General features: G+C 39.3%; 1 long non-coding RNA gene and 1 pseudogene across 1 annotated transcript in view; one reads left to right on the forward strand and one right to left on the reverse strand.

Moving 5' to 3' along the window:
* The window catches only part of LOC138439251 (uncharacterized), a 73,557-nt gene that overhangs the window by 44,275 nt on the left and 5,458 nt on the right, over positions 1-23,824 (forward strand). The gene's annotated exons all lie outside the window — the stretch shown is intronic.
* Positions 18,480-19,126, reverse strand: LOC138439691 (peptidyl-prolyl cis-trans isomerase A pseudogene; annotated as a pseudogene).

A 23,824-nucleotide genomic window follows, 5' to 3' on the forward strand; every position in this document is an offset into this window, starting at 1 on the left:
GAGTCGGGAAGATCCGCTGGAGAAGGGAACGGCTACCCACTCCAGTATTCTGGCCTGGAGAATTCCATGGACAGGGAAGCCTGGCAGGCTACGCAAAGTCCGTGGGGTCACAAAGAGTAGGACAGGACCGATCAACTTTCTGTTTAGTTGACCTAAGAAGTCCCCTGGAGAGCTCATTTAAAATGCAGATTGCCCAACCCATCTCTGATTCTGTAGGTTTGAGGTATGTCTGGTAGTCTGCATTTTAAACAAATGCAGCAGGGCTCTCTGACCCACCCTGACCTTGCATTGCACTCTGACAACTCTCTGATGTCAGTGCCTACCCCACTTTGACATCAGAGAGTTGTCAAGGTGCAATGTAAGGTTAGGGTGGGTCAGAGAGCCCTATTGAGAAATCTGTATGCAGGCCAAGAAGCAACAGTTGGAACTGGTCATGGAACAACAGACTGGTTCCAAATAGGAAAAGGAGTACGTCAAGGCTGTATTTAGTCACCCTGCTTATTTAACGTATATGCAGAGTACTTCATGAGAAATGCTGGACTGGAAGAAGCACAAGCTGGAATTAAGATTTCTGGGAGAAATATCAATAACCTCAGATATGCAGATGACACCACCCTTGTGACAGAAAGTGAAGAACTAAAGAGCCTCTTAATGAAAGTGAAAGAGGAAAGTGATAAAGTTGGCTTAAAAGTCAACATTCAGAAAACTAAGATCATGGCATCCAGTCCCATCACTTCATGGCAAATAGATGGGGAACCAATGGAAACAGTGACAGACTATTTTTCTGGGTTCAAAAGTCACTGCAGATGGTGACTACAGCCATGAAATTAAAAGACACTTGCTCCTTGGAAGGAAAGTTATGACCAACCTAGATAGCATATTAAAAAGCAAAGACATTACTTTGCCAACAAAGGCCCATTTAGTCAAAGCTATGTTTTTTTTAGTAGTTATGTATGGATGTGAGAGTTGGACTATAAAGAAAGATGAGCGCCGAAGAATTGATGCTTTTGAACTGTGGTGTTGGAGAAGACTCTTGAGAGTCCCTTGGATTGCAAGGAGATCCAGCTAGTCCATCTTAAAGGAAATCAGTCCTGAATATTCATTGGAAGGAGTGATGCTGAAGCTGAAATTCCAATACTTTGGCCTCCTGATATGAAGAACTGACTTGTTGGAAAAAGACCCTGATGCTGGGAAAGATGGAGGGTGGGAGGAAAAGGAGGACGACAAGGATGAGATGGTTGGATAGTATCACCAACTAATGGACATGAGTTTGAGTAAACTCCAGGAGTTGGTGATGGACAGGGAGGCCTGGAGTGCTACAGTCCATGGGGTCGCAAAGAATTGGACATGACTGAGCAACTCAGCTCACTCTCACTCACCCCACTTCAGTGGGTTAGAGCAGAGACTGGGTCCTAGCTCCTTCTCTTTTCCAGGTACCATGAAGAATGAGGGAAGAGAGAGGTTAAAGGTAGCCCGTAGGTTGTAAATTTGGATGAGTAGGATTATGATGGAGCACTGATTCAAACAGGGAAATGAAAAAGGAAAGCTGGTTTGTAGAGGAAATAATGAATTCCATGTGAGACATGTTGGTTTTGACATCCAATTGAAGATGGTGATTATATTGTAGGCAGCTTGTAATTGATTGATGACTCAGGTCTTGAGGTTGAGTGGTGAGATAAATTCTCTGTTTGGTGAACTTCCGAGAATTGCTGCTGTAGCTAAATTATTTCTTTAATGTGATGCAACCAGGATTGTCCTGAAGATGACATAGATCTATTGTTGTCATTCCCAATATGACATGGAGTCAAAAACAATGTATTTTGCATTTTCTGTTGGATTGTAGAATAGGAAAAGTGAGAGGATTCATGGTGGGATACTCAGTGTTATATGTTGCTTAGGAGATGCCTAGGGCCTAGCTCTTTCCCTTAGAGCTCTCCTCCTCTCCCTCAATCCTTCCTTTGCTTTCCTCCAGCTAACTGACAGACATATCTCTATTTTATAAACTGGGGGAGGCAAAATTATGTAAGATAATTGCAAGAGAAGAGAATAAAACCCCAAACTGCAGTTATTATTGTAAATGTTTCAACTGGGCACAAAACTAGGTAATATGAAATAATACTTTTCCTATAGATGTCTCACAGGTCTGTGTCTAGGCTCCATCCAACCTATTGTAGAAACTCTTTTTCATCACTCAGACTTAAAGCCATTATTTAAAAGTGGCTTTCAAGCTCTCTTTTCAAGTGAAATCTTTTGTAGAAATAGTATATCAGAAATGTAACTGTACTTGATTGAGTTCAAATATATACCATTTATTTATTCTGCAGTTGTTGCCTAAGTTTCATGAGAACAGTGAGGTTATTTTGATGAAGATAAAAATTTTAAACTAGGATATATGGATGATGGTTGTATATGAGCAAACATTTCTTTCCATATATATAGTTTAAAATCCTGATTCAGTCAGAAAAGTGGATTCAAATTGAATGGTTAAAAAAATGTTTTGGAATTACAGGACACTATAGATAAACAGATATGGTGCCATAACCCTAACTCTGAAATCTACCCTAAAATGATTTGACCGTGGTGTGGGTCAGTCATAAATAGTCATTGAACACTTAGTAGGTACTAGATACTGAGACTGCATTAGAGAAAACAGACACATGGAATTTATACCTAACCAGGAGGATAGTCACTAAACAAATAATTCTAAGTGATTATAAGTACTTAAATTGCAAGGTGAAAGGAACTCTAATAAGTATGCTGGGGATGCATGACAGGAGACCTAACCTTGTACAAAAGTGATCAGAGATGTTCTCCTTAAGGGACATGATGTTTAAGTTGAGACATGAAAAATGAATAGGCAAAGGGAAGAGCAAAAAAAGTGTTCCAAGTAGATAAGCTACTATGTGCGATGGTGGAAAGGTGGGAGAATCATGGTTTATATTAGAAACAAAAACTTGTCATGGCTTTTCTCCTGCAAAGCTGGAGAGACTAGTGAGGTGTTCATTAGAGGCTGTAGAGTATAAGACTTTCTAGCCAATGCAATGGAGTAATTTATAAACTATTAATTGATGTGTTTTTAGTGCCTGTACTGTATTAACCATCAACCGTCCACCACTTGGGCTATAGGCAAAGAAGTATTTCCTCAAGATGTAAAAAGAATACCACAGAGAAAAAAATAGGAACTTCAAATTTTGACTTTTAAATCTAAACAACAAAAAAATAATAGAGGCCAGAAACTAGAAGACATGGGGCACTGTAGTTGCTGAGTAAGGTTATAGTACAGGGCCGTCATAGGGTGCCTAAAAGGACTGGCAGAGACCTAGAGATAAAGATGACCTCCAGCAGGCTGTGGGGAGCAGCCAGATACTATCCTACGTGGCCAGAAAGTGACACATAAGTGTAGGCTGACCTTGAGGGTACTGGGGATACAATGCAAACACTGACGAAGCAAGTGACTAAAGGAGGAAGGATCAGGGATCATTACGTTGGGGTGGTGTTGAAGTCCATCAGGTAATATTTCCTATATCATCCTGACACGTATGTTAAATATTTGGGCATTATTTAAAAGATAATGGAAAGCCACTGAAGGATTTTAAATAAAAACCTGATTTGATATTGTCTCTGTAGCTGGGTATAGAAAATGATTTGAAGGAGATGAGGCTCATCTGGAAGGACGTTACAGTCATTTAGGTAAGAGATGATAGTCTGTGCAAAAATGGTAGCAATTGGAGTAAGAAGAAATGAACAGCTCACCGACATCTGTTTTAGTTGGCTCAGGCTACTGTAATAAAATATATAATAAATACTAGGTGTCTTAAACAATAGAAACTTACCTTCTCGCAGTTATAGAGGCTGAAAGTCTCAGATCAAGATCCCACCAGGGCTGGTTTCTGGTGAGAGTGCTCTTCCTGACTTTCAGATGGCCACCTTCTTACCATGTCCTCAAAAGGAAAAGAGATCTCTATTCTCTTTCTCTCTCTTCCTCCTCTTATAAAACCACAGTACTAGCTAGAAGACGGCAGGAGGAATCAAAGATGACACTTAGTTTTCTTGAGTAGAAATGATAGTAATGTTTATGGAGATTAGGATCACTGGAGGTAGAGAATATTTGGGGAAGAAATATCTGAACCTAATGTTAAATGTGTTTATTTTGAAGTACTGTGAGCTATGAGAAAGCAAATGCCAAGAGAGTAAGTAGATTGTATGGCTTTGGAATTCAGAAAAGACATCTGGGGTACAGATGTTGATTTAGGACTTATCTCTCTACAGATGGTCAGTGGCCGTGGGAGAGGGTGAGAGCCCATAGGGCAGTGATTCTCCGTATTATACATGCATCAGAATCACTTGGTTAGCTTGTTAAGACACAGATCACTTGGCCACACCCCCCAAGTTTCTGATACCACTGTACTTTCAGAGGCATATAAACAGTTTAAGACTTTTGAAATTTTGACTTTCAAGAGAGCTCATAGCAATTTATATTTCTAATCAGTTGAGTATGAGAAAGCCTACCCCACTGTACCCTTTATTTCATTCAATATTGTAGTTTTTTGATGTTAGGGGCAAAAAATGTGAACTAATTGCAGGGCTTTTTTTGTTGCTGTTGTTTTCTTGGCCACTCCACACATCATGAGGGAATCTTAGTTTCCTGCTAGGGACTGAGCCCATGCCTTCTGCAGTGGTAGCTTGAAGTCAACCACTGCACCACCAGGGAAGTCTCTAATTGCAACTTTATTTCGCACATCTTGGGTATTTTTTTAAAATTGTCTTTGTTTTATTTATTTATTTTTTAATTTCTGTCAGTGAGCAGCATTTCCCAGTTTTGCCTCCCCCCCAAAAATTCTCGGTAACTTCATCACGTGGGATTATAGGATGCCTCTGTGATGGTGAACATTTTTTTCCCCACATTTAAAAATGCTGTTTGTATGTCCTTCAGTTTTTGGTAAAAACCTTTCTGTTTTTACATATTTATCTTTTAGCACATCTATCAATTCTTTGGCCCCTTCAATACACCATCACATTTTGTGACTGACATATTTAGGAGATAACTCACATTGATGAAATGTACCCTAATGTGTGTGGATCATCACAATTAGGCAGGTCTTTAATATTCATCTCTATGAATATGATGAAAATACTCTGCTACTGATACTTTTCCAAGTTAAATAATACAAAAATGTGACCTAGATGGTGCTGGAGACAGTTTCCATGTAGGATAAGTAAAACCAAGACAGTCATTCTGACTGACCCTAGGTTGTCCTATAGCCGATTATAGCCCAGAAAGTCTGCCTCTTCGTCTAAATGTAGATTACACTTGACTGGCTCTGGTAAACTGGCCATGACTTAATATTCCATTTTACACAATCCCACTGCATGTGAAAGCCAGCCCACATGCTTAGCAATGAAGCTACTGATGACAAAACCAGATCCTGCTACGACGTGCTCAGCTATCTTATCTCTGTGGCTCTCGCAGTTGAAACTGGGTTTACTTTTACTTTTCTGACAACTTCTTTTAGTCACCATGCTAGATGACTTGAAATTGTACTTCAGTGTATGCTTCAAACAGTTTCTGACTTTCCTGACCTGCAGTCTCCCTTGTTAATTTGTCATAACATCTGCCCGGGCTCCCTGTCATTACTTCCTTTGGCACTTGCCAATCTCAGTGCAGTGAAGCTGGGATTAGGTCTGGGTTCATGGCTGTGAAGCAAATGTTCCTGCAGTCATCATCAAGTTGCATTTCTTAAACCCCTACCCTAGTGTTAGTTAATCATAGAGATAATTTTTGGCTCTTTGAAGTGAAGGATAGTCGGCAGATTGTGCAGAAAGTGAACAGAGACATAATATGGCCTCATAGCAAGGCCAATTCTCTCCAGATCCAAGGGACATTGGATTTTACAATATATTTTTACTCCAAATGGGGATTTGGAGATCCTCTATGTTCTTAGATGGGGAAATAACAGAACATAGTGGAATGGACTTGAATTTTGAGTTTAGCGGGTCAGTCCCCTGGCTGTATGATCTTGAGCAACTTTGCTTATTTCTTAGAACTTGTTACTTCATTTGTGAAGCGGGGTAATACATTTCTTACAGGGCTGTTGTGAGAATGTGGAAACATGTAAAACACATTGCAGGTGCTCAGATGTTAGCACCTTCCCTTATTGACTAGGAATAACTATGAATTTGTGAAACAGGCTGTCAGTACATGACTAGGATTCGGAAAGTAAGTTCTTTAATGATAGCCTGACTCTTGGTTAATACTGGCTCAGCCACAAGGGCTTGGGTAATTATTTTATTGCCTTGACCTTCCTTTGGCACAGGGCCCCACCCACCCCACATGAAAATGAATACTACTGAGCAGCCAAGTGTTCCTCAGTTGTAAGCACTCTCAACACAAAGTTGAACAAAGGAATTTAATGACCAGAAAGCAAAGAACTGCAATTGAGTATTACACATGAAGAACAAGATTCCTGATAGATCCAAGGACTCTCATATGCCATGTCCTTAGCATGGCTATCTTCCCTTCTCTTTTTATAGTCCACAATGATAGGAGGAGACAAGGAGGCAGATAGAGAATGTTCCCGTTTGGGGCTCATTGAAAGCCTCTGATGCAGCTTCCTGCCAGACTGTCACTTTCTCTTTGCTGGAGATTTTTCACAACTACGATAACACCATAACTTGAACTTCTGAAAATCACAAATTAGATAGAAGCTGGCTGGGCTTTAGAGCCCACCTATGCAGAGGGAGATGAACCATCCAACTTAAACTCAAGATATGCTGATCACTATCATCCATATCAGTTACTAAAACAGAGTCTCTAATCTTTATGAGCAAGATATTGTTGACTTACAGTCTCATGGCTGTGTTTACTCCAAAGAACATATTCTTATAAATTTTTTAAATTTTCATTCTTTTGATTAATTTGGGCTGTTGTCCACAAAACCTCCCTTCTAATCCAAATTTGACAGGTATAACTCTTTGAATATATTTTACTTTAAGCATATTGAATAGAGCTATGAAAATCAGAATTTGTATAAAATATAATGTAATTTGGAGGCTGGTTATTAACTTTATAAAAAAGAGTTCCTTCTCTAGTTGAAACTTCCTAAGCTCAGTGGGAAAGACAAGCAGGGCTACATGGGAAGAGCTCTAATCTAGATCCTAGGGCCATCACCATCTAGGTTTATCTTGTTAGTTATATCAGATAATCATTTGGCCCTCAAAGAATTTCTTAATATTGGAAAGTTTAGCAAGATATTCTCCATTGTTTCTCCTGTAAATTCGAGTTATAGGAACTCATTTCTTGTGTCAATCAAGGCCCAGATTTCTTTCTTGGACATTGAGTTATGTCCAATAACTCTTGTGGAATTCTTAGTGGAGTCAGGAATTTCCCAAGCTCTATTTCCCATAATTCCTGAGTTCTACCATTAAGCATCACTGGTAATCGAGTTCTAAATATTTTAACAACAGCAATATAACTTTAAATTTAATGGCATATGGAGAAAAAACAGTTTAAATTAAAAACATGCTAATATGTTTCATATGAGAATAAGCTTATTCAGTAAACTTGCAAAGTTTCTAACAATGTTATATGTTACAACTAATATTTGTATCTATTTATTTCTAACTAATGCAGTATTATGTTTTACATTTATATCTATAAAATCCATTGAGCAGTGCCTTTCCCATTTGATTCAAATGTGTGCAAGTTGACACTAGTGAGATCACTTTCCTTTAAATCACACCTGCCATAATACATAATTTGAGACCTAAATTTAAATTCATACTACATTACAATTCCCTTGCCTTTTTCTGATTCATTTAAGAAGGTTGATAGTATTACTCAAATTTGTTAACATTTTGGATAACTCATTATTTAAAACAAATTTGAGAACCGAAACTCCGCTAATCATTAGAATGACTTTAAAAGTGACTCACTGCGTTTGGTGGTCAGCCTATTTTTTAAAAACTTGGTTCGAATGGAAAATTGAAAAAGCAAAGGGCTATTAATAATGACAGGAGGTGGGTGTATGAACAGGTGTAGTAGATTGTGGTGAGAGAGATGTGAAATTGCTGCATTTCTAAAGAACCACATCCCCATCCCCATTTTTTTTGTCACCTTCTTCGCAAATAATGGTTTTATGATTCAGAAAAATATGTACTGAATATTGAGAGTACACCATCAAAATATTTTTCATTCAAGAAGCTGAAAAGATTTCAGTATAAAGTTTTAGTACTCAAAAGTAAGAATGAGTATTACTTGTTTTAACCTGAACTTTATACCAATAAAGGAGATCAAACATTTTCATGAGTATTTATAATGACCATGACCAGAAGGTCCTTCATTTCCCACATCCATGCAGTTATCAGGTCTTACTGGCTCTATGTCCTAAACATCTTCAGTTTCATCCTCTTTTCTCTGTCTTTACTGTCACCATCTACGTTCATGCCATTACCATTTCTTATGATTCCATCAGCTCCCAACTATTTTATTTCCAATATTGAGTCTTCATTCTGTGAAAAACTACTGACCTAAAATACAAGTCTGATTATGACTCTCTTCTGTTAAAAAGGTTTCAGTGAATTCCCATTGCCTTAAAAATAAAATTTATACCTTCAGCGTAACATGGAAGATTCTTTATGATCTGACATTTGTGCTTCTGTTCAGCCTTATCCTCTCTGTCCCACTCTACAACTTAACTTCTTGGTCATGCTAAACCAAAATTTAGCTTCCTAAATGCACCTTGTTTTTTAATCATACTTCTCTGCATGTACTGCTCGTCTTGCTTGCAATGGCTTTCTCACTTTTTCATCTGGGAAACTCTTACTCATACTTTAAGACTCAGCCACCATCTCCTTTCTTCATCTCTAATCACTCTTCCAGTTTGGTGTTCCTCCAGTACGTTCCCGTAGGTGCCCCACTGCCTTCTTCATTCTGCCCTGAATTGTACCTCATCACAGCACTGTAGTACAGTTGTCCACTTTGTCTATATTGAGATCTCTTAGAGGGAGAGAATTGTGTCTTCTTTATCCTTTTCTCTCAGCACTTAGCATAATGCCTGGCACAGAGTAGGCCTTCTGTAAATGTATGTTAAGATAACCAATGTATAAATACCCTGGGAAAGAAAAATTCAACATGGAGCAGCTTTAAAATGGGATAGTTATGACAATTGTTTAGATTGTTTTCAGTGCTATTGAAATTGCTATGTTTTACGATAGAAAGGCTAAAAAAGTATAAAAAAAAAACTCACAGAAACATTATTTTTACTTGACTAGAAAGAACCACATTAAACCCTTTCTTGATACACTTTTATTTTACTTAGAAAAAGAAGCTTTTTCTCCCCCTCCATAATTTTGTAAATTCATAATTCCTTTTCTCAAACTGCAGTTGTCACTGGCATCTTAAATCTGTGAAACCCAGTTAAAACAGTAAAGGTAACTAATGTTAGCACTTCAACAACCACTCTCTAGAGTAACTAGGGATTCTCCTAGATGTATTTTCACAATGTAATTATGTGAAAAACCCAAGTCCCAAAACAGTATACTTTCACAGGGAGAAAAGTAGGCACAGCAAGGGTGAATCTTCATAAACTTGGGCATCCAGGAAGTATTACCTTTTTTTTTTTTTAATATGATGGTCATTCTAAGAACTTGATTTGTACATAAGCAACCCACTCCAGTATTCTTGCCTGGGAAATTCCATGGACAGAGGAACCTGGCTAGCTACTAGTCCATTGGGTCACAAGAGTTGGACGCAACTTAGTGACTAAACCACCACCACCAAGATACTGAAAACGAAAGTTGAAGCATGTAGCTTTCTACCAGAACCAAGTGATGGAAATTATTATCTAAGCTCCAAAGCACATAAGATGCCTTCTGGGGAATTCAAACCAATTTCAAGTAAGTTAAGAATGTTATACAAGGTTAATGCATGGAATAAATTCTGTGTAAATTAAAATATTGTATAAGGTTCAAAGTATGTAATATTGTGTTGAACAATAAAAATTTTCAATTTCATAAATTATTTTTAAATTGTCAGCATTGTATCTGCCAAACCAAGGATGTCTGCAGGACAGATTGAGCTTCCTGGTAACACGTTTGGACCTGTTGATCCATACTTTGATTAATCAGTTTCCAGTGTTTCCTAACATATTTGACACCAGTATACAAGTAAAAGTATGAAAATATTTGTACAGCATATTCAAAGCTTCTTGTTGCCTAGAGGTATCTCAAATGTGACCTCCTAATGCTTAGTTCTCAGCCCTCCCCCCCCACCCTGAATTATTGAGGGGTTGAAGAGCTATGTTGGGTACCCCTTCATTGCATCTCTTTGCAGTGCCCACCAGGTATGGCCCAGCCTACGGTAGAAAGCATTGAATAGTGTTTGAAGAAAATGAGATGACAGTAACTTTTGGTGATGGTGTAATTGGGAAGAGGGGATGGTGGGAGGAGAAATCTGAAAATGTGGAGAAGTATTTGGTAGGAAGCAGGGAGGGTGGCTGGCTAGAGCACCTCAGTGAACAACCTGAGTCCTGAGTGGTGGTGTAATTTCGTCAAAGGTAGTTGTATCCCTGAGGCCTGGCACAGAAGCTGACATAGTGAAAGTCGCTCAGTTGTACCCGACTCTTTGTGCCCCCATGGACTATATGATCCATGTAATTCTGTAGGCCAGAGTACTGGAGGGGGTAGCCTTTTCCTTCTCTAGGGGATCTTCCCAACCCAGGGATCAAACCCAGGTCTCACACATTGCAGGCAGATTCTTTACCAGCTGAGCCACGAGGGAAACCCAAGAATACTGGAGTGGGTAGCTTATCTCACCAGCAGATCTTCCCAACCCAGGAATCAAACTGGAGTCCCTTGCATTGCAGGCAGATTCTTTACCACTGAGCTATCAGGGAAGCTGACATAAAAAGTGCCTTAAAAATGTTTGTTCAATAAATGAAATACAATACCAAAGTGTTGATTCCAGGAGTGGCCTCAACTCTCCCTTGGGGGGAATAGGGTAAAAGTAAAAGTAGTTCCTTATCTGTCCCACCCATGAATACTTAACCTCTCCTTCCTCCTTCTCCTCACCACACCACCTTCCCTGGAGAATTCGTTATCCTTAGGGATCAGACTCTTTCTATAACCCTCAAAAAATATTCCTAGATTTATGTTTTCTTTCCCCTCTCTCTCTCTCTTCCCCCCGCCCCCATGATAAGGTTAAATGAAAGAAAGGAAATACTAGTTGGTTTAAACCAAGTAAGGGTGAGCAAAGACTTCTAAGGGATAAGAAAGCCAAAAGACAGAATTACTGGATGGACCCAGCTTCTGGATTTCAACTTCCTTCATTCTGCTTAAAACTGATCTGCTCCAGGACACCCCCTCACTGCGCTCCTTTCTCCTTTCTCACCTCCCCTTGCATAATCTCCATCCGCTCTACCTCTCACATTAAGAAAAAAAGACTTCCCTCCCTCTGAGATGTTACAGCTCTTTGCCTTGGGGTAGAGGAACTTCTGAGGTGCCAGGCAATTCAAATTATTGCTGTGAACAGTGAGCAAGAGGAATAATTATAATAATCCTTTTGAAACTCAAGAGGTTTTCACTACTTTCCACAAAATTAAAGGAGAAATTGAGTGGTCAGTTGGTGACTCATTAAAGATAATTTTTAATTATCTATTACTATGTGATTTTAATTATATAACTCTTAGAGGTTCAAATAATTGTAGGTTATTGCTATAATAAACCTCCTTTCAGTCCCGTCTTCTGATCTATGTGAATAAGGTTTTTCAGAGCTTCGCTAGTGGTCCAGTGGCTGGGACTCCACACTCCCTGTGCAGGGCTCCTGGGTTCCATCCTTGGTTGGAAAACTGGATCCCACATGCTGCAACTAACTCCTGACACAGTTAAATAAATTAAGTAGTTTAAAAAATAGAAAAGAACAAAATATATGTCTAAATTCTGGCAATATGTAATATTAGTCCATAGATGCATGTTGTTTTACAGTCTCTAAAGTTGTATCTGACTCTCTACAACCCCATGGACTGTGGCACACTGGGCTTCCCTGTCCTTCACTGCCTTCCAGAGTTTGTTCAAATTTATGTCCATTGAGTCGGTGATGCTATCTAACTGTCTCAGCCTCTGCTGCCACAAATGCATACACTAATTGAAAAAAGGCCCCTTCATGGTGGGTGGTGGTAGTGGTGGTGGTGGTTTAGTCACTAAATCTTTTCTGACTCTTGGGACCCCATGTACGGTAGCCCACCAGGGTCCTCTGTCCATGGGATTTCCCAGGCAAGAATACTGGAGTGGATTGCCATTTTCTTCTCCAGAGGATCTTCCCGACCCAGGGATTGAACCTGGGTCTCCTGCATTGCAGGCAGATTCTTTACCACTGAGCCACAGGGAAGCTCCTCAGGGTCTGTCAGTTCAGTTCAGTTCAGTTCAGTCGCTCAGTCGTGTCCAACTCTTTGTGACCCCATGAATCGCAGCACGCCAGGCCTCCCTGTCCATCACCAACTCCCAGAGTTCACTCAGACTTGCATCCATCAAGTCAGTGATGCCATCCAGCCATCTCATCCTCTGTTGTCCCCTTTTCCTCCTGCCCCCAATCCCTCCCAGCATCAGAGTCTTTTCCAATGAGTCAACTCTTCACACGAGGTGGCCAAAGTACTGGAGTTTCAGCTTTAGCATCATTCCTTCCAAAGAACACCCAGGGCTGATCTCCTTTAGAATGGACTGGTTGGATCTCCTTGCAGTCCAAAGGACTCTCAAGAGTCTTCTCCAACACCACAGTTCAAAAGCATCAATTCTTTGTCACTCAGCTTTCTTCATAGTCCAACTCTCACATCCATACATGACCACTGGAAAAACCATAGCCTTGACTAGATGGAGCTTTGTTGGCAAAGTAATGTCTCTGCTTTTGAATATGCTATCTAGGTTGGTCATAACTTTCCTTCCAAGAAGTAAGCGTCTTTTAATTTCCTGGCTGCAGTCACCATCTGCAGTGATTTTGGAGCCCCAAAAAATAAAGTCTGACACTGTTTCCACTGTTTTCCCATCTATTTCCCATGAAGTGATGTGTAGAGGGTGGCAAAATAGGTGAAGGAGATTAAGAGGTACAAATCTCCAGTTATAAAATCAATAAGCCACAGGGATGTAATATTCAGAATAAGGTATATAGTCACTCATACTGTAATAACTTTGTGTGGAGAGAGTTGATTCCTAGATTTATTATGGTAATCATTTTATAATGTATACAAATGTCAAATCACTATGTAGTATACCTGAAATCAACAAATATTGTACACTAACTGTATTTCAACTTTAAAAAATGAAACCTCTTCTGCTTCAGGGGAGTAGCAATAAATAATGACTAAAACTTTTTAAATCAACAAGTAGCAATATAAGTATGTTACTTGGACATATGGAGGTAAAAATAGAAGTAGTTGCCTGTTGAAAATGGGAAGTGGGGGGAAGGCACGTAATACTTTGTTATATGTCTTCTAGGACAATTTGATGCTGTTTAAACTGTAAAGAAGGCTTCCCTGGTGGCTCAGATGGTGAAAAACCACCTGTTCACCTGCAAAGCAGAAGACTTGGGTTTGATCCCTGGGTTGGGAACATTTGCTGGAGGGCATGGCAACCTACTCCAGTATTCTTGCCTGGAGAATCCCCATGGACAGAGGAGCCTTGCGGGCTGCAGTCCATGGGTCGCAAAGAGTCGGACATGACTGAGCAACTAACCACGCAAACCATAAGGATGTGTAACTTTAATATTAGAAAAGCTAATAAAATAACACATGCTTATCATACCCTTATTGGAGTAGTAAATAAATAACAGAATCTTGAATTCATACACAAAAAAGAAAAAAAGACCCATTATCTCATTAAAGCATATATTTATAATAAAATTGTAACTTTGCACATTTAACACTCATTTGTGTTATATTCTTTGATCATTTTAATCTATTTATTAACTGTAATGGTAACTAAATACAAAAGAAAAAGTAACACAGCTTTTAGAACCAGAGGATATATCCATTTGCATTCAGATTGTTATTGAAAAAAATTGATAGTGATCAATCAAAGATTTTCAAACATCAAAACATGGCATAGGGCTTCCCTGATGGCTCAGTGGTAAAGACTCCACCTGCCAGTGCAGGAGACACGGGTTCAGTCCTTGATCCAGGAAGATCCCACATGCTGAGAAGCAACAAACCTGTGTGCTATAGCTATTGAGTCTGTGCTCTCGACCCGGGGAACCGCGACCACTGAGCCCACATGCTGCAACTCCTGAAGCCTGTGTGTCCTAGAGCCTGTGATCTGCACCAAGAGAAGCCACCAGGTTGAGAAGCTCGTGCACCGGAAGTAGAGAACAAAGTCTGAGCAGCAACAAAGACCCAGCACAGCCCAAACAAAAAGAATTGAATAAATAATTTTTAAATGGTTAATTAAAAGAAACGTATCAATAGTTACGATACTCCAAATCGCATCTTTTGCCATTATTTAAATTTGATGAAAAAATTTATATGCAAATTTCAAAAGATATTAGAGAATATAAAGTTTTTCAAAGTTATTTTAGGGATGTTGCAAGCAGAGTCTTAAACACTGCTGTGTTAGGAGCCAGGCCCCAAATCTTGGGACCAAATAAAATCCTATGTCCTTTTTTCAGTGGTTGGAGAGAATCCATCTTTATTAGATAAAGATGGATTTATCTTTATTTATTGTAATAAATGGTCTTATTTTTCACTTTGGCAGTGAAGCAGATACTAAAGAATGCTGCAAGAAAATGTCAGTAATTAACTGTTATTCAGATAGGAGAAAATGTCTAGGGTATTTAGCTTTAAATAACTTCTAAATGCAGATGATTCCCGAACTTATAATTCTACCCTAGACCTCTTTTCTGAGGTCTAGATTTACATTTCTAGCTACCTGTGACATGTCCACATGGTATCTTCTCGCAGGCAATTTGCCAATGTCATGTCCACAGTTACAGTTCTGGTATATGATTACCCTCCCTGGAACCCCACACTGGTTTCTCTTCTCAGTAAACATCCTTTCCATCCGAGTTTCAGGCACTGTTATCCCTTGCTTCTGTCACAGTGACAGCTGCCACCACTGATACTCCTAGATTACTTGGAGTCTAAAATGGGAAAAAAAGAAATGGAAAAAAAAATTAAAACACTAGGTGATTTCTTCTGTCTTCTTTGAGCATTAGAGATCCTCTTTCTTTTTCGTGGGCCAGAACTAGAGGCTTCTGGAGTCTTTCTGTCCAGGACCAGATCCCAGTTCTGGTTTCAGTCTTCCCTGAGTCCAGACTAGGAGATACTAGAAGGGACAAAAAAGAAAACAAAACACAGGAAACTCCCTGCTGACTTAGCAGGATTTCACATTTTTGTCTTCTTTTCCAACCTGAGTACTATATTTCATTTTAGAGCAGTCATTTATTCTGTCCATGTTATGTCTCCATTCAGTGGGAAAGACAGGAGGGAGTCACTTACCCTCAACTAGAACCTCGGTATTCTGCATCTTCACTTCTTTTTCAGAAGCATTTTCCATTTTATAAAATAGGTAATAGGCACGTACCACACTCTTGATCAGACATTTAAGCTGCTTTCAGTTTCTCCATATTATAAACTGTAGTGAATATATACTTAGAACTCAGGAAAATCTCTTTTTGTGGGGCTTAGGTCTTCCAAGCAGATTTGTATTATGAGACCTCTTCTATTCACCATCAGGATCTCCCTTATATTAAATGAATCTAGTAAGTATTAATTTATATACAAGATCAAGGAACTCTGTTATGGTACAATAGTTCACATTTAGGGGCAAATGTTGTATGTGACCTTTAAGACCACAACTGTCTTTTTGCAATGTAATCTGAAGGTGTAGGAGTGGTCCAACTGCAAGTTTGATCATTGTTGATAAGACCCTCGGATGCTGGATAGTACCATAAAAATCAGTCTCCCCCTGATTCTCTCTGTCTCTCCAGGGCAACCTGGCGCAATAGGATGCAGGTCAGCGTGATGTGTTACACCTTCTGAAACCTAGAGAAAGCACTGCTTTCCTCTCCTATGGATCTGAGGCAGCCCCTGTGATCTTGAGAGACATCCAGATGCTCCCAGTTCTCTCCGCTGTCAGGATGCTCTGCCTCTGTTGCTGGAGTGGTGACAGTTACAGACCTTTCTCTTGGGGTAGAGATTCTCATCTTTCCATCCCACTGAGTCAGCCAAGGGCTAGAGGTGACATAAAGCTTGCTTTTTTTTTTTTGTCATGTATCATGATTCTGTATTGTCCATGTAAGGACTCACTTGACTAGAGGAAAAAGGACCAGATTTTAGTTCCACCTTGAGTAGTAGGAAATTTCTCTGATTTTCTTCTGTCAGATTAATCTCTCTATATGGTTAGATTTCTCTCCAGAAAGATGGTACCAACTTTTCATTCCTACTAATCATATATGAAAATGCCTGTCTCACCATACCCTTGCACATAATTATAACTTTTAATATTCATTAATTTGACAAGAAAGGTGGCAGTTTCTTATTTTAAATGTGTATTTCTTTCATTGCCTGTGGAATGGAACATTTTCTGATATTCATTGCTGGTTGAATTCCTTTTGTGAATTTTCTATTCTTGTTTATTGCCTGTCTATTTCTCCACATTTTTTGTTATAATTTTAATGATTTAACACTTTATATTGATCATTCAGAAAAATCAGAGTGAAAATATAGAGAAATATAGGTGGTAGAATTTGCCTGCCAATGTAGGAGACATAAAAGCCATGGGTTCATTCCCTGGATCAGCAAGATCCCCTGGAGGAGGGCATGGCAACCCACTCCAATATTCTTGCCTGGAGAATCCCATGGACAAAGGAGCCTGGTGAGCTATAGTCCATAGGGTTGCAAAGAGTCAGACATGACTGAAGCGACTGCATGCAATGCGATCCTAGTCTCCGGTTCTGATCATTTTGCTGCATTGTTTATTCTGTGGTGGCAAAGTTGCCATTCATTACTGAAATCTAGAAAGACTCCAAAACTCTAAGTTGAGGTAGTGGTCTAAGTTTTCTTCTTCCAACTCTTTGATAAGCAGGTTACCAATGCTCTTCTTCCTGTTCTGCCTGCCCTCTGGTGGAGGTGCCAAAAGAGCAGACTAGGAGAGCAAGCCAGCTATAAAAGGGGGTAGGTGTGGGGGGGAAGACCAAGTTATGCCTAAATGGCAAACCAGCCCCTGAATAATTAAAGAACCAGTGTTTGACTTAATAAACCTCTGTTCCTTAGCTTCTCTAACCTCAAATTGTGTCCCCACAATAGAATCTATCATAAGACAATTATTCCCAAACTGGTACTTCTCTATAGATACTGCTCTGCACCTTTGGTTTTGTTGACCTGATAATTCTTGCACAGGGAAAACATTTTCTTTCCCAGTTTTATATCCAGAAAAAACACAAGTTGGTGAATTAGAAAGAGCTAGGAAGTGAGGGTTCCATTCCCAGATCTGTTGTTGTTCAGTCACCCAGTCATTTCCAACTCTTTGCGACCCCAGGGACTGCAGCATGCCAGTCTCCCTGTCCCTCACTATCTCCCAGAATTTGCCCAAGTTCGTGTTCATTGCATTGGTGATACCGTCCAGCCACTTCATCCTCTGATGCCCTCGATCTTTTCCAGCATCAGGGACTTTTCCAATAACTCTTCTGTGTGCATCAGAGACAAAAATAATGGAGCTTCAGGATCAGTCCTTCCAGTGACTATTCAGGGTTGATCTCCATTAAGATTGACTGGTTTTATCTCCTTGCTGTCCAAGGACTTTCAGAAGCCTTCTCCAGCACCACAGTGCGAAGGCATCAATTCTTTGGCATTCTGCCTTCTGTACAGTCTGTCTCTCACAGCTGTATGTGACCACTTGGAAGACTATAGCCTTGATTATATGAACCTTTGTTGGCAGAGTAATGTCTCTGCTTTTCAACGTACTGTCTAGGTTTGTCAACACTTTCCTGCCAAGAAGCATTTGTCTTCTGATTTTATGGCTGCAGTCACCATCCACAGTGATTTTGGAGCCCAAGAAGAAGAAATATGTCACTGCTTCCACCTTTTCCCCTTCTATTTGCCATGCAGTAATGGGGGCGGATGCTGTGATCTTAGTTTTTTTTAGTATTTAGTCTTAAACTGGCTCTTTCACTCTCCTCCTTCACCCTCATCAAGAGGCTCTTTAGTTCCTCTTCACATTCTGCCATTTAGAGTGATATCATCTGCATATCTGAGGTTGTTGATGTTTCTCCCTCCTATCTTGATTCCAGCTTGTAACTCAACCAGCCCAGCATTTCTCATGAGGTGCTCAGCATATAGGTTAAACAAACAGGTTGACAGCAGATAGCCCTGTAATACTCCTTTCTCAATCTTGAACCAATCAGTTGTTCCATACAGGGTTCTAACTGTTGCTTCTTCTTATTTTTTTAATTGTTTAGTTTTTATTTCATAATCACAAATTTAACTTTGAAATCCAGCTAAACTTGGAGGGGGATAAGGAAAATATGGAACCCAAAGAACTATAGCGAGAGCACAAAGATTATAGGATATTTCGAGCAGATGTGGTGAAGGGGTGCTCTCCTGGGCTACAGAAGGATTGGTCTGGTGGTTAAGTAAAACACAAGTCAAATTTATTAGATTTGTCCGCAGTCAGGAATGGTGATCTTCTTGCTGGTCTTGTCATTCCTGGCCCCAAAGCGCTCCATGGCTTCCACACTATTCATGCCCTCTTTCACCTTGCCAAAGACCACATGCTTGCCATCCGACCACTCAGTCTTGGCAGTGCAGATGAAAAACCAGGAACCGTTTGTGTTAGGGCCAGCATTTGCCATGGACAAGATGCCAGGACCTGTATGCTTCAGGATGAAGTTCTCATCATCAAATTTCTCGCCGTAGATGGACTTGCCACCAGTACCATTATGGCGTGTGAAGTCACCACCCCGGCACATAAATCCCGGAATTATTCTGTGAAAGCAGGAACCTTTATAACCAAATCCTTTCTCCCCTTTGCTCAGAGAATGAAAGTTTTCTGCTGTCTTTGGAACTTTGTCTGCAAACAGCTGGAAAGAGACGCAGCCCAAGGGCTCACCATGGACAGCGCTGTCGAAGGATACTGTGGGGTTGACCATGTCTAGACAGCACGGGAGGCTCCGGGGTGGCAGCATCTGCAAGGCCTAACTCTTCCTTCTTGACCCACATACAGGTTTCTCAGGAGACAAGTAAGATGGTCTGCTCTTCCCATCTCTCTAAGAACTTTCCAGTTTGTCATGCTCCAAGCAGTCAAAGGCTTTAGGGCAGTCGATGGAACAGAGGTAGATGTTTTTTGAAATTCCCTTGCTTTCTCTGTAATCCAGAAAATGTTGGCAGTTTGATCTCTAGTTCCTCTTTCTTTTTGAAATGCAGCTTGAACATCTGGAAGTTCTTGGTTCATATAATGCTGAAGCCTAGAATACAAAATTTTAAGCATGATCTTACTAGCATGGGAGATCAGTGCAATTGTCTGATGGTTAGTTAGCACATTCTTTCGCACTGCCCTTCTTGGGAACTAGAATGAGGATTGACCTTTTCCAGCCCTGTGGCCACTGCTGGGTCTTCCAGATTTGCTGATATAATGAATGCAAAACCTTGATGGCACCATCCTTTAGGGATTTGAATAGTTCTGCTGGAATTTCATTACACCCACTAGTTTTATTAACAGCAGTGCTTCTCAAGGCCCACTTGACTTCACACTTCGAATGTCTGGCCCTTGGAGACTAACCACACCATCGTAGCAATCCTATTCATGAAGATCTTTTTTCTACAGTTCTGTGTATTCTTTCCATTTCTTCTTGATCTCTTCAGTGTCTACTAGGTCTGCACCATTTTTACCCTTTATTGTGTCTATCTTTGGGTGAAATGCTCACTTGATGTTTCCAGTTTTCCTGAAGAGATCTCTAGTCTTTCGCTTTTTTGTTGTTCTTCTATTATTAACCATTGTTCATTGAAGAAGGCCTTCTTGTCTCTTCTAGCTATTTTTTGGAACTTTGCATTTTAATTGAATGTACCTTTCTCTCTCTCTCTTGCTTTTTGCTTCCCTTCATTCTTCCGCTATTTGTAAAGCCTCCTCAGATAACCACTTTGCCTTCTTGGCGTTTCTTTTTCTTGGTTCAGATGGTAAAGAATCCTAGCTCTAGTACTGCCAATTAGTTGCATACTCTTGGACCAGTCCTCTGAACTCTCCTAGTCTGGGTTTCTTTATTTGTAAATTAAGAACAATGTTACTAATGGGTCTATTGTGAGGATCAAATGAGGTAATGGTAATCAAAGTGCTTTGTAAATAATAACCACTCCACACATCTAGGATGATAATACTAAGTGTCCACAGCTCTTCTGAGTCAATGTTTAACTTGACTTAGTTGCCTTTTTATTTTAAAGCAAGAAAAAATCACTTTATCCTTTTAATCTTTAGCAAATAAATGAAGCCTTTGGGCTTAGATCCGTAGAAGAGGCAAATTGCATGTCCTGATGGGACCCAGGTCTTTGTGTGTACTCTCTAGATCTCACTTTCATTTTGCTTTTTTTAATTACAGCATTACAGAGTGGAAACTTTAAAATGACACCTTTTAGAACTAGTCATTATTTAGTGACTCTACATTTCAAAAATATTTCTCATGTCTTTAAAATAAATTGTCAAGTTCTTTTATTATTCAGTTCAGTTTAGTTGCTCAGTTGTGTCCAACTCTTTACGACCCTATGAACACGAGGCTTCCCTGTCCATCACCAATTCCCAAAGTTTGCTCAATCTCATGTCCATTGAGTCAGTGATACCATCCAACCATATCATCCTCTGCCATCTGCTTCTCCTTCTGTCTTCAATCTTTCCCAGCATCGGGGTCTTTTCAAATGAGTCAGTTCTTCACATCAGGTGGCTAAAGTATTAGAGCTTCAGCTTCAACATCAGTCCTTCTAGTGAATATTCAGGACTGATTTCCTTTATGATGGACTGGTTGGATCTCCTTGCAGTCCACAGGACATTCAAGAGTCTTCTCCAACACCACAGTTCAAAAGAATCAATTCTTCAGCACTCAGCTTTCTTTATGGTCCAACTCTCACATCCATACATGACTAGTGGAAAAACCATAGCTTTGACTAGGCGGACCTTGGCAAAGTAATGTCTCTGCTTTTTAATATGCTGTCTAGGTTGGTCATAGCTTTTCTTCCAAGGAGCAATCATTTCTTTTAATTTCATGACTACTGTCACCATCTGCAGTGATTTTGAAGCCCAAGAAAATCAAGTCTGTCACTGTTTCCATTGTTTCCCCATCTATTTGCTATGAAGTGATGGGACTGGATGCCATGATTTAGTTTTTTGTTGAGTTTTAAGCCAGATTTTTCACTTTCTTTGTTCACTTTCATCAAGAGGCTCTTTAATTCCTTTTTGCTTTGGGTGGTATCATCTGCAAATCTGAGGTTATTGATATGTCCTCCGCAATCTTGATTCCAGCTTGTGCTTCATCCAGCCCAGCATTTTGCATTGTTAGTACCCGGCATAATGCCCAGCGTTATTATTACCTTGGCCTAAATATAAATTTATTGACAGAGTGATGATAATGGTTTTTGGTTTAGTTTTATTTTTAAAAACATTTCCTTGAAATTGTAATAATTTAAAAGATTTACTTATTTAAACATATTACATGTTTAAGTTAAATTTAAATGTTTAAATTGTATGTACATTTTGTTCTGTGTGGCTGAAGATAAATGTGAAAATAATTAAAAAATTTTTTTTATTTATTTAATGCCAGGAAAGTGTGTAATTTCCTTGGTTCTGTCTTGCTGCAACAAAGATTTGAAACTGCAGACCAGTGTTATAGCTCGGTTATGGCTCAGAGTTTTATTCAGTAAACAAAGAACAATACACCCTGGAGGCGTGAGGGCTGGCCGACCCCAAAGGAGAGGCCTCAAACCATCTTGGCTCCTTCTTTTTATAGGTTTTGTTTCTTCCCCCCTGAGCCTGCCCAATGCAAATTAGGCCTAGCCAGGAAGGGGGCATGTCTGTTTCACCTGAGATTCCTACTCAGGTCTGCGGATTTTCTTTTGCTCTGTTTTTCACAGACTTTTCCCTTTCTTTGTCTTTTAGCCACCACCATTTTGGACTCCTTTTTCCTATTCTAACAAACTAACATTTAATTATTTATTTTGGGGTGTGCTGGGTCTTCACTGGTGTTCTGGTTTTTCTCTCATTGCAGCGAGCAGGGGCACTCTCTAGCTGCAGCTTCTCATTGTGGCGGCCTCCCTTGTTGTGAAGCACAGACCCTAGGGCACGTAGATTTCAGTAGCTGTGGCACATGGGCTGCATAGTTGGGGCTCCCAGGCTCTAGAGCACAGGCTCAACAGTTGTTGCACTTGGGCTTAGTTGCTCTGTGGCACGTGGAATCCTCCCAGACCAGGGTTGAACCCATGTCTCCTGCAATGGCAGGTGGCTTCTTCACCACTGAGCCACCAGGGAGGCCCTGGTGGGGTTATATAACTATATGCTATATATATATATATATATATATATAACTATTATATAGCTATAATCATGTGACTATATTCCATATACTATAACTATGTAATATATGGAATTATATAACTATATGCTAATATATATACAACTATTATATAACTATAATTATGTGACTATATTCCATATACTATAACTGTGTAATATATGGAATTATATAACTATATGCTAATATATATACAACTATTATATAACTATAATTATGTGACTATATTCCATATGCTATAACTATATAATATATGGAATTATATAACTATATGCTATATATATAACTATTATATAATTATGTGACTGTATTCCATATACTATAACTATATAATATATGGAATTATATAACTATATGCTAATATATATACAACTATTATATAACTATAATTATGTGACTATATTCCATATGCTATAACTATATAATATATGGAATTATATAACTATATGCTATATATATAACTATTATATAGCTATAATTATGTGACTATATTCCATATACTATATATAATATATGGAATTATATAACTATATGCTATATATATAACTATTATATAATTATGTGACTGTATTCCATATACTATAACTATATAATATATGGAATTATATAACTATATGCTATATATATATAACTATTATATAACTATAATTATGTGACCATATTCCATATACTATAACTATATAATATGTGGAATTATATAACTAGAATAATTGGGAGTTCTGTACTCCTTTCCCTTCTATGCACACAATCTCTCCACCCTCTTGCATCATACTAGAAGAAAAACAGAAAAGGCAGTTATCTGAAAAGAGAAAACTGTCAAAGGTACCTGGTCTGAGTCACCATTATTCTTGCCTCGGTATTCACAATAGCCACCTATCTGGTTTTCCAGCTTCAATCTGTTCATAAAATAGCAGTCAAATGATTCTGTTAACATCCAAGTCAAATAATGCCACTTATATGTTCAGAAACATCCGATGGCCTTTATTCCTTAGTCTTCTTTTCCTGCCCACCCCTGCACTCCCTCAGTCCAGCCACACTGGCCTTCTTGACCCCCAGATCCACTTCAGCCTTGACCTGAAAGATGCTTCCCTCAGGTGTCTACAGGAGTGGTTTCCTCCCCTCCTTCAGGTCAGTTCACCTTAGTGGCAACTTCCTTTCATTTCTTAAAATTCCAGTTCTCACCCCGCCCCTATGTTCCTTACTTTTGTAACAGTTTTTACTGAATAACATAACAATATGTTTACTTATTTCTTTTGTTTATTATCTATCTTCCCCTCCTTGTAAGTCCCAGGAGTGCAA

This window comes from Ovis canadensis, chromosome 4 (assembly GCF_042477335.2).
Source record: "Ovis canadensis isolate MfBH-ARS-UI-01 breed Bighorn chromosome 4, ARS-UI_OviCan_v2, whole genome shotgun sequence".
NCBI lineage: Eukaryota > Metazoa > Chordata > Mammalia > Artiodactyla > Bovidae > Ovis > Ovis canadensis.